The sequence below is a fragment of the Rhinopithecus roxellana genome, chromosome 11 (assembly GCF_007565055.1).
Source record: "Rhinopithecus roxellana isolate Shanxi Qingling chromosome 11, ASM756505v1, whole genome shotgun sequence".
Classification (NCBI taxonomy): Eukaryota; Metazoa; Chordata; class Mammalia; order Primates; family Cercopithecidae; genus Rhinopithecus; species Rhinopithecus roxellana.
Window position 1 is genome coordinate 24716731 of NC_044559.1, and position 12084 is coordinate 24728814.

At 42.0% G+C, this 12084-nt stretch overlaps 1 protein-coding gene and 1 long non-coding RNA gene across 4 annotated transcripts in view; one reads left to right on the forward strand and one right to left on the reverse strand.

The window, feature by feature from the left end:
• Positions 1 to 1733: 1733 nt before the first annotated feature.
• On the reverse strand, positions 1734 to 5087 carry LOC115900377. The gene is made up of 2 exons (XR_004060038.1): positions 4813 to 5087; positions 1734 to 4606 (listed from the first exon to the last, which is right to left on the reverse strand). It is a non-coding gene; the product is annotated as an uncharacterized LOC115900377 (long non-coding RNA).
• Positions 5088 to 8117: 3030 nt separating this feature from the next.
• The window catches only part of PRKCQ (protein kinase C theta), a 157565-nt gene continuing 153598 nt past the window's right edge, over positions 8118 to 12084 (forward strand). The window contains exon 1 of one of the 3 annotated variants that reach the window (XM_030940712.1): positions 8118 to 8263. The gene's annotated coding sequence lies outside the window, so the exon portion shown is untranslated. Of the gene's footprint in view, positions 8264 to 8449; positions 8525 to 12084 lie in introns of those variants that run through there. The other 2 variants (XM_030940711.1, XM_030940714.1) reach the window with 2 other exon arrangements.

Consider the following 12084-nt stretch of genomic DNA (forward strand, 5'->3'; position numbering starts at 1 on the left):
CGTTCCTAGGAAAGGTGGAAGCTTGGGAGTAAAGCTATGGTAGCTAAAATGTGCTGCACCAAGCTGAGTTTTATCCAGAAGCCTTTTAAGTTCTTAAATGTTTATGTTTTTTCTATTTCCCTTGGCAGAGCAAGGGACAGGACAGAAAGGTTCTGGGGAACAACCATCATGTCTTTTGCTCAAGAGAAACTTTCTCAGTGTGATTAAAATCCAATCCACATTTCTGCAGCCCTCCCAAATTGATGTAACTCCTCCATTTACGTACCTAATCTGGCAGTTCTGTATCAGTTGCTTCAGACTTGACCTTTTCCTCTTGTTAAAAGCACATGATTCCAGATATTAAACAAGGAATTTGTGGTTTTCTTTCACTGTGCAGTGGAAATGCTTTGAAAAGTTGCTTTGGAAGAAAGAAAATTTGAAGTCATTCTTTGGAGTTATAAGGGCAGATTTAAACAGTATCATTACTCATTCTTTGAGTTTTTTTATATGTATAGGAACAATATTTGTCCTTCAGTAAAAAGCAAAGTAGCTTGTCCTATTCAGAGCAACCAGAACAAAAAAATCACATCTGCAATTTTCTAAAACATAGAACATCAGCAAATCAAGTCAAAACCAAAGAAACAATTGTAAAAATGATGTGGCCTAAACTATAAACTGTATGGTATAGAAAATGTGGGCTTCAGTCTCAAGATATGTGACCTCAGCCACAAGGAGGATAAAATGCCAAAGTATTGACAGGTATCTTTATATTTTGAGATTAGCAATGATTTCAAATTTCTTTTATAGACAGTTTTATATTTTTCAAAATATTTATGGTGAATATTTATCACTTCATAATCAGGCAACCAGTAAAAGTTATTTTTAAAATAAAATAATTCAAAAAAGTATAGATAAATGAATATTTAAAAATACCAAAATGTTATCTGTCTGTGGGTGGTGACATTCTGGCTAATCTTTTTTCTTTTCTCTAATTTCTAGTTGTGTGTGTGTGTGCGCGCGCACGCACGTGTATGTGTGTATGCATAATCTTTATCATAAGAAAAATAACAAACATTTCTCAAAATCTATATGTGGAATACGACCCTTTCTTTTAGCTTTTGCAGTTGGTGGTCCGAATTCTCTAGACAGAGTTCAGCATGGCTCCTAATGAAGCCTGCCTGGGTTCTGATCCTGACTCTCCCTCTCACTTGCTTTGTGGTCTTGTGTAAGTTATTTACTTTCTCTGAGCCTCAAGTTGTCATCTGTAATGTGTGCACAGTCCCCATATCATAGGATTGCCGTAGGGTTAAATAAAATCATATATGGAAAATACTGTGATGCAAATGCTCTATGATGGGTAGTTATTAATTCAAATTGCACCATTCTCTTCTTGAGGCTTGTAGGGATCAAAGCATGTTAGAGGGTATAGCTAATCAATCTTACCTATAAAAATGCTGGGAGGTGATATGAATATACCCTCCTTTTAGTAATTTTAAAATCACCACTTTGAGAAGAGTTTGTGAAATAATGCATGACATTTGTAATCTGTAGAAAAATAAACACATTTTCTGATTTCAAATACCACGTATCTTTGATCTTCAAACATCATATCTCCATCAAGTTCTCATAAGAGATATGAAAAGATTAGTTCACTTTTAAAATTATTTTTAATATTATACAAATATTAGAAATAGAATTGTAAGCTAATAGAAATACAAATGTGAGCTATTAAGACTATTTCTTAAGTATAAGAGATTTTTCTTCAGTCATCATAGTGCATTTTATTTAAGTACCAGGCAATCCAGGTGTGGTTTTGTTTGTTTTAATGAGTAAACTGGAGATAGAACATCTGCCTTCTGGGTGATCTGCTGGACTCCACGTGCATGACTTTCCCTCTCTTATGTGCTGCCTCTACCTAGTGATAGGCAGACAAAAAGGAAGGAAAGAAGATAAAGGAAAGGAAATGTCAGCTTGGCTCCACTCACAGCAGATGAGCCAATCCAAGGTGAAAGAAATAACCCGTCTCCAGGTTTGCTGGTTGGGTCCCATACAAACATTCTGAGGGTGAGATGCTTGCGCTGAGGGATAAACTGTGACCAAGAAACAAAGCACGTCTAAGTGACTCACACAACAGGCACACATAGTCAGCCACACTAGGCCACTGTGCTAAGCCGCCAAGAAAAAAAAAATCTTTACATTTTTGTTCCACAGAAGTTTTTCTTTAAAAGTGAATGGTCGAGGTGATGATGTAGCCAAAAAAGCTGGACACAACACAGAAAGTAATGATTTTCAGTGTTTTCCTGGTACCACCAGTATAGCCTTTTATGAGGGTGTTTGAAATTTTTTATGCCAGTGAATATAGGAAATTAGCAATGAGTACCACTAGAAGCAAATTGTAGAACATCCCCCGTCACTGACAATTAGTACTTTAATTTGGTAGTCTCAGAATTTTATAGCTGGAAGAAACCTGATAGAATATCCTGTGTAGCCCGGCATACTTTCTGTAAAATGAGAAATCTCTTCCCTGTGTGTGTGTGTGTGTGTGTGTGTGTGTGTGTGTGTGTGTGTGTGTATGAATGGCAGAATAAAGCCAGGCTATGGACAAAGGAGAAGGCAATGATGAGGGTGAGGTGTGGCATTTTCCTTTTCAAAAAAGAGACTGAGTGACTGACTCTAAAGTAAGGTGCCTTTCAAATCTAAACAGATACAGTGACTTACTCAAAAGTAAGTTCCCTTTCAAATCTAAAGCAATTGCACTACGTCAAACTATGAAATTGCCACAGTCAAATTGATCAATATGACAGTTTTCATCTTGATTTCTTCCTCCTGGATTTACAGATGAATTCTCAGATTGATTAATCCTTCCTGGGGAGGACTTGCCATTAAAACGTATGGTCTTTTGGGTTTTCAGGTTGCTGTTGTTTTACTCTGGTGGAAGATAATCACTAAAAAGCAGTCTCTGTGGATTATCTAATCAATATCTCTTTAATTTCAGACAAAATTTCATACCCACTTGGGCCATAGTTATTCTGCTAACATCTCTAGGCTTCCCAAATCCAGGAGAACTGTGTCTGGTGATCTTTAGAAATACTTGGACTGACTAGTTTTATGCTGGTTCTACCCTTAGAATCCAGAAACACACCAGAAGCATATCCTGTTAACTTGTATCTGTGTTAAGACAACATTGAAAACGTAGTTATTCACTATCTGATTTGGAAACTAATGTCACAATTAGAGTCTCTGTATCAGTAGTGGTAACAACAATAATGACAACAAATTGTACCCATAGAATTTCCAAAGCCATAACTAAAACCAGATGGCAAATACTGTTTTTATAACTCCCACCTTTAAAAAACTAAAATACCAGAGGAACCGTTTCTTGTTTAATTTTATTCTTGTATAGTGTAATAGTAACTGATACCCAGGAAAAAACAATCTACTCTAAATATTCTACACAGTAAGGATTAAATTTCATTTTCCATAGTTTTATTATTTAGTGGGCATTGTGATACATTCTAATCTACACATTGCCCATCTATTCATGTCTTTTGTCCTCAGAATATCTTATTAATCAGAACTTTCATAAACATACACGATTCTTTGACTGTTTCAAGAGTCAGACTAGAATTTCAGCTCTTGTCTTCTTTCTGTGAATATGATGGCAGAAATCATGGATTTGAGGATCAATCGGACCGGTGTCAAGTAGTCCCCTACCACTTATTGGCTGAATGAGCTTAGGAAATCATTTGTTTAACCTCTAAGACTCAATTGTCTCATCTGTAAAATGAAGAGGATATTATGCAGCTCAGGGGATTCGTTGTTAGAATCAAATTAAATAATTGAAATAAAGTGTGTCACACTATGCCTTGACACAGGTAGTAAATGTACGATAAATATTAACTAATATTCACACTGTATCTCTTTTTAAATGAAGGAATAATACATACTTCCCCTCCCTTGTGTAAGATTTTTTAAAGTAACTTAACATTACAAAGCATGTCCAATACATATTTTAAATAATGAAACTTTCAAATATATATTATAAACAGTTTTCAAACCTTAACCCAGGGTAAGGTTTACGTTCGCCTTTCACGGGTTTTCACTGGAATAGTTGATACCAGTTTTACTATCAACAGTAATCGAGGTTTATCACTCCCCAAGAGGAGGGCCAGGTTTTTTGTTTGTTTGTTTGTTGTTTGTTTCAGGGTTTAGAGCTCTTTTCTGGCAATAACGATTTCTGACTTCTAATTATCTTTTTCCGGCTTGAAAATCTAAAGTTGGATTGAAGAAGAGAAATGACAACATCTCCCTTTTTCTTATCCAAGCTGTGAATTTAAAATACCTATGTTTTTGTTTGTTTGTTTATTTGTTTGTGCCTATCAACTCTGACCCATAGCTCCCAAAATAATTTTGATATTTTTTGAATAAATTGACAATAGACTTCACACGTCACTCATGTCTTTGGCGAGGGTAGGTCACTGTCCTCTAATTCCATGCTGATTCTTCTACGGACTCTGGTGAGTCACTCGAAAAACAATTTCTGCCAAACCTTTGAGAAAGTATCAGTGGTTTGGTGGCCAAATTCCTCATCAAATAGTACGAACTGGTTTCCTCCAAGCTGTGCCTGCTGCAGAGACAGAAATGTCCTTGTTAAGTAACTCTGTCCTCAAATTTCAAATTTTCTGTGTGTATCATAGCCTGCTTCTCCCCGAATACTACCTTTCTCCAAATCAAGACTCAAAATAAGATGTTTTCTTTTTAATTTCTATCCTAAAACTCATATAGAAGGAAGGATGCAAGAGGTAGTCTCCATGGAAGAGAGAGTATAATCACCAACTAGGTCCAAAACAAAAGTAAAGCGATGTCCTGGGTTCCTTTTTCCAAGTTTTGAGTTGCAGGAAAATGGGTTGTGGCAGCTCCGGGAGCAGACACATTGGAGTTCCTGCTTCCTCAGCTCTCAGGAGGGCCGCTGGATCCAAGGCAGTGGTCAGGTGTTTCCGAGATGCAGTGAACTGAATGAAACGGCTACCCGACAGGCAGTCCTCAGCATTACTCCAGGAAACGTCAGGGTAGAACCTGAAAGAGGAAAAGAAGTGCACAGCTGAAAGTTGGTGTGTGTTTAACGTAATGACTGGAACCTCACCACCCACGTGTCATCCCCTCCAGGAAATGCCATTTCCTCTTCCAGGAACAAAGGTGTGGAGAACTTCTGAGAGCAGCCGCGTTTATAAAATGAAGAGACAGTGTCTGATAGAAAACAGAAACACCCTGTGGCCTGGGAAAGGAGGTGGTGGGTCTACAGGATGCTGGCATCAAGACTATCTAGAGGTGTCCACTACACCTAATGGATACCCAGAACAGACGTGAATTTTTTGTTTTAGATGAAATTTTAAAATTAAAAAATCCCAATTTTTTAGATATACGATGGATGTTGTTTTAAAAGATCCAGTCTTCAGGTTAACAGGTTTCCTATTGTAGGACTATACGATTATAGGACGACTGAGTAGCCAAGAGTCCTCAAAGATCAGTTGTCCAAAAGAGAAAGAAAGAGAAGTTGAGTGCACGATGTAAGAATGGAGACTTGTCTGGGCGCAGGGGCTTATGCCTGTAATCCTCCTTTGGGAGGCCGAGACGAGCAGATCACCTGAGGCGAGGAGTTCGAGACCAGCCTGGCCAACATGGCGAAACACCATCTCTACTAAAAATACAAAAATTAACTGAGCATGGTGGCACATGCCTGTAATCCCAGCTACTCAGGAGGCTGAGGCAAGAGAATCACTTGAACTCAGAAGGTAGAGGTTGCAGTGAGCCGAGATTGTGCCACTGTACTCCAGCCTGGGTGACAGAACAAGACTCCATCTCAAAAAAAAAAAAAAAAAAAAAAAAAAAAAAGAGAATTAATTATTCAGAAGCTCTTGAGATGGTGGCTCTAGCCTGACCTGGGTTTGAATCTTGGTTCTGGTACTTTATTAATCGTGGGATCTTGAGGGAGGTGCATAACCTTTCTAAGCCTCATTACTCTCTTCTGTTAAAGAGAGATGATGATGATGATGATACATATCACATAAGATTATGAATATTATATGAGTGGTCCATCTAAAGTCATCACAGGCTGGGCATGGTGGTTCACCCCTATAATCCCAGCACTTTGGGAAGCTGAGGTATGAGCATCACTTGAGCCCAGGAGTTTAAAACCAGCCGGGGCAACATAGTGAGACTCCATCTCTACAAAAAAAAAAAAAAAATCTTTTTAAATATTAGCTTGGGCATGGTGGTGTGTGCCTGTAGTCCCAGCTATTTGGGAGGCTGAGGTGAGAGGATTACTTGGGTCCTGGAGGATCAAGGCTGCAGTGACCTATGATCATGCCACTGCACTCCAGCCTAGGCAACACAGCAAGACTCTGTCTCAAAAAGAAAAAAAAAAAAGTCCTTCTCATACCTGGTGTATAAAACTTTTTCTGAAGCCACTAACTACTGATTAAATTAACAGGACATATGAGCTTCCTTTCAGTGCCTAATTGTCAATGAGAAACCCAGATATGGGGTGTGAGGAACTTACCATCTTTTAGGCACAGCAGCTGTTATCAGTTTGCCATTTCTTCTTCGCAGTGTAACAGGATCCACTGAAAACCAATTGGAGAAAGAGCCAGGTGGATGGCACTCTGAGCTAGGGCAGCTTCTGTTTTGTAGTTTGCAGAAAGAATCTGCTTGGGAATCACTGCTTCGGCTCTGCCTCCTTATTTCTAGACATAGATGCACTTTCCTGCCAAATTTCCATAGCAAATACCCAGTGAGCACCTACTATACGCCAGGTTCTGCTGATGTCAGAGTGAGCCAGCACTTCTGAGGTACTGGCCACTCTTGAGCCTCCTGGCTAGGATCTTCCAAGAGCTACAGCCTCCGGCCTGAGGGTCAGTCCAGTGCTGTTGGATATTGACAAATGTGGGACTAATTTTAATGGAATATAGTTTTATCCTTAAAAGGTGTGTGTTGGCTTTATTGGGTTCATATAGATTAGGGGCATCATGATAACTCATTTCCCAGTGCACACCTGAGTGATTTAATCAAGTCATGAAACACTTCTGGGCCTCAGTTTTCATCTGTCTTGCCATCCGCAGAGGTCCTTTTTAGCTGACATTCTATATTCCCATGATCAGAAGGCTGCTAATTCAACTTTGGGCTTTTGCTACACCTTTCTTTTTTTTTTTTTTCTTTGTTCTTTTTTTTTTTTTTTTTTTTTTGATGCAGAGTTTTGCTGTCCCTCAGACTGGGGTGCAGTGGTGCAATCTTGGCTCACTGCAACCTCCTCCTCCCAGGTTCAAATGATTCTCCAGCTTCAGCCTTCTGAGTAGCTGGGATTACAGGCACCTGCCACAACACCCAGTTAATTTTTGTATTTTTAGGAGAGAGAGGATTTTGCCATGTTGGCCAGGCTGATCTCAAACTCCTGGCCTCAAGTGATCCACCTGCCTCATCCTCCCAAAGTGCTGACATTACAGGTGTGAGTCACCGCACCTGGCCTGTTTTGTTTGTTTTAATCGTTTTTAATGTCTCTCTCAAAACAAGAAAAAAGGACAAAAAATTACTGTTTTACTTCTCAGATTCATCTGATCTTAGTACACTACAGCAAGAAAAATCTTAATCAAGTACATTTTAATTATTTGATGTCATCATTGCAAGGAAACCATTCAGTAAGTGTATTAGTAACCAGACATACAATGTTCTAGCCTGAATGAGAAATTAGTTACATGGAGTACAGAAAGGAAACCACCCCAGTTATCCTCATTGTGACCATCATTAGTATTACCCACAAGGCATAAAAAGTCCTAAAATGACACGCACGGTGGCAACATCACCTTTGCAGCTTCAAGCACAGTAAAGTTGACAACAGTTCCACCTTGGCAATTGTGTATAAAACGACAATGTGCAGATACAGAAAATCAAAGTCCCAGGTCAGAAGCCACCTAGAAACAATGATCCCAGGACAGAAGTGCGCCCAAACTTCCCGGGGTAGGTCATTTTTAAAGGAGCAATGTTTACAAGACCGTTCTAGCGTAAAAAACAGAGAAAACAGACACAGCTCTTTCCACTCAATCTGCTGGAGCGCCGTTTCGTTTTCAGTTTGGCGAGAGGGAGGCATGTGGCCTCTCGCCCCTTTTCCTGACGCTGAGAATGTGGCCGGAGCCTGGGCGCTCCTGCTCGGCCTCGCCGCCCTCCCGGGGCTGTCCTGGGCCCTCCGGCCGCCGCCTCCCACTCCAGTTCGCAGCTGGGCAACAAGTGGCTGGTAAGGAGGTGGGGGGCGGGAGCCGGGGCGCGGGACCGGGGGCGCACGACGGGGGACCGAGCGCGCATCCCTGGCCAGGGGCGCCGGGTCCGGGGAGGCTGGGCTGGCGGAGAGGCTGGCGAGCGCCCCCTGGCCGGCACCGCCTTCTGGGCGCACCCGCAGTGCGCCGGGCCCGCCAGCCCCGCCAGCCCCGCCAACCCCCGCGCAGTCCCCGCGCAGTCCCCGCGCCACCGGGCAGCAGCGGCGCCGCCCACGCTCCAGGTAGGGCCCCGCGCTCCGCGCCGCCGCCGGGAGGGAGCAGGCTGGAGGGGCCGAGAACCGTGGCGGGAAGGGCCACCCGGGCCCCTCGGAGAGCCTCCGGGAAGGGGTGAGGGCTACCGGGGGAGCAGGCGGAGTAGGAAATGGAACCAAGCGGGCGCAGGAGCGCACCGGAGGTCATTTCCCCGCTGGGTTTCTGGGGTGCGGGTCGCATGGGATGCGGGATGCGGGAGGCTGGCGATCTTAGCCGCGTGGGGGCCGCCGGCCTGGGGGCGCTTCCTCCTTTCTTCTCCCTTTTCCTTCTCACCTGAACGAAAGGGGGCCTGCGGGGAGGGAAGAAGGTGGAAAGTTTTTATATTCTTGGTAAAAAATGCGTGAGGAAAGGCGTTTTCTGCAGATGGTATCCTGTCCACAGGGGAGCATACCCCGTTTTCTGGGAATGTATTGGATGACGGACTGGGGTGCCATTGCTCAGGCTTCTAAACAAGCCAAGTTTCTTGTCAAGGGCCTGGGGGAGGGGAAGGCAGGTCTTTGAAAGATACCAAAAAAAAAAAAAAAAAAAAAAAAAAGAAAGTCTGGGTGCTCATTCCTGTAGCCTCAAGTGAGGTTATTCCCCATCTTTGAGGGCCAGGTTAACCAAGCAAAATTTGTGCAATAAAGTATGTTGTGGTATTGGATTTTCGAGAGCCACCGTTATCAATGGGAGAGTGACTGTTGAATGCTACAGGCGTGGGCGCTCCCCAGTGGGCATGAAGAGAGGTCCACGGGCTGGCTGGATTGGGAGACTCCGGTCATTCCTGCATGGAGAACGCCACAGAAGGGCCTTGTCCCCTGGGCTGTCCTGCCCGTCTGCGGGCTGGACGTGGTGCTAATAAAAGGTGATTCAGGAGTGGCACAGGCTGAAAGGGACTAGGCTGGAGAAGGTGGAGCGAAGAGAGAGCACCCCGTGCCCTCTCCCTGCCCGTGGGGAAATGAACCATCTGTGCCTGGTGTCCAAGTCCTTGACGTTCCAGTTGCCCTTTGAGAACACACCTCAAGCCTGTTGAATTCTTTTAAGAACCACCTACAAGATCTGAGGAGTCCGCCCACGCTTTCTGTCAACTCCGGCCTCTTTGTCCTTTTCTTTTGGCAAAGAAAATTCTAAACCATTGGGATTCGGGAGGCTCCGTGAGAGATGCAAGAAGCCTGGAGGGTCCACTCCGTTGTTCTTTTCCCTTAGTTTGCTCCCTAGAAGCCACGGTCCCCACTGGGCCCTTCCTGCCCGAGGCTGTGTGACAGACAAGCCCTATTCTTAAGTCCTGGGTCCCCCACCCCACCCCACACCCCGACCTTGTGAATCATCATCTTCATTTTTTCCCCTAACTTATCTTTGGTAACGCTTGTAAAATGGCAGGCTTACTGCGAATGCTTAATCTCTCTTAAAAGTGCTGTGTCTAGCGGGAAGAAGGGTGACATTTACCAATATGGTTGCAAATTACTTTTGAAGTTTATGCACAGCTGTTTAAAATCCCTCTGAGATCAGTGCCATTGTTTGGTGCAGGTGCCCACCACAGAAGGCTCTTGTTAGTCCCTTCCTTCTGCTGACTGAACATACATATATTTAAAGACGTGGCGTAGGGAGAGCTTCTAAAACCTGCAAAGCCTCAGCTGCACAGCTCCTGCAAGTTAGCCATCCACTCTACGTTTTTTTTTTTGTTGTTTCTGCCTTCTTGTCTCTCATGAACTTTTGTTTCTGATTTCAAGAGTAACCTGCTGGGCACCGTCAGCCTCTATTTCAGTGACCCGTGATTTTCTTCTACACTTTAAAAATGTCAGTATCCAGGCAAGACTCTTGTCATTCACCATCGGCGTTGTCATGTTCACTTCCGCTGTTGTCTTGTGCTGTGGTGCCTCAGGGTGGCAACTGTTACTTGAGCAAACTTCTACCTCTGTTCTCCTGCAGAAATGTCTTCTCTGCGTCTGCGCTTACCATACACGGTGCAACTCCTGGAACTTTGATTTGTTTTGCTGTCTCACTTCTCCTTCAGGCCTTAAGGGGATGGGGTTCCTTTATTCATACCTCAGCCCTTTCTATAATCTCAAAGATCCCTTTCAACAATAATACTCTCTGTCTCTTGCTAACACCGAGCATCAGAGGCCCCCTTACATAGCCGGCTTGTCATTGGTCATTTCTATAAAGTATTCTCATTCTAACACATGCTCTCTTCTGTGGAAAAGACTAAATTCTTCTCTGTAATGAATTAGATGTTTTAACCAAAATTCTATGTGGACTGGGTCCAGAATTTTCTTTCAAGAGTATGAGCTTGTGGTACAAGTATGTAACTTCTGGGATTCAGAAGTAGACCCACGCAGACAAATCTCCTTAGAACGTGTGATGTAATTACGGTATATTTGCCTGTCTTGAAATTAGGAATTAGAGTTAGTACTTCCTGTTTTTAATGCATTTGATGTCTTAGAGTGGCTGATTATGTTGTTGCCCCTAAAAATGTTGCTAATGTGATGGTTTGTTAGCAAGGTTATATTTGAATTTCAGGTGATTTCCTTTTTATGGAGTTCAGTCTTTCATTTTTATTTAATAATTTGCCTCAAAGCATTTAAAATGATATATGGTTATACAATGAAAAATCTCAGCAATATAGATATGATTCCGTGTGTGTGTGTGTATATGTGTGTACTCTTTAATTTAAAATAGGGAAATTAGTATTGTGACGGCATACATAGCATTAAACTCATGCTTGCTGTTTCTCTTATTTTAACACTTTAAGCAGCTCATTTCTAAGTAGCTATGTGTTCATCTTAGCTTTTTCATACCTATTCCAGTTGTTAAGGAAGAAATCATGAGAAGCTATAGAAAAATGTGATGTTAAACCAGAGAGATGGATTAAAAGGTATTTCCTTACAATGGTGAAAATATCTTTCATTATTTTAACATGCCAAGCATTTATACATGTCAAATTCTGGTTGCTCTGTCACCTAAACACATTCTTGGGGACAAAATGAGCATCAGAGTTTTAGAAATTGGGAAAGCTCACTCAAGCCCAGAATCATAGATTTTTGCTCCTGGATTAAATTAGCAAATATTTGGCAGGACATCTTTCTGCAGGTTGCTGTAGGTTGATGTTAGCCTTTGAATTAAGCTAATACTATTAATTATAATAATAATCAGCATTAACAAAACCAATGATATATGGTTTTGAGTCATTATTATTTAGAATTTATGTGCCATAGATTATACTCAGAATTTTATTTATATGTAAGAGGCATTACTACTTCATTTAACCTCCAAAAGCCTTCATATAAATTAGATATTATTATTATTCTAATTTTTCAGATGAGGAAACGAGGCTCAAGGGGTAGAGCCCCTTGTCCAGGCCTTATAACCGGTAAGGGGTAGAGTCAGGTTAGCTGGACCATCCAGATTCGTCTAACCATCAAGCATTTGCTTTAAACCACAGTCCCAGGTGACCTACCAATTAACTTTTTTATTTTGTTAAAATACACGTAACTTAAAATTTAACTTCATAACTATTTTCTAGCATACAGTTCAGGGACATTACGTATAT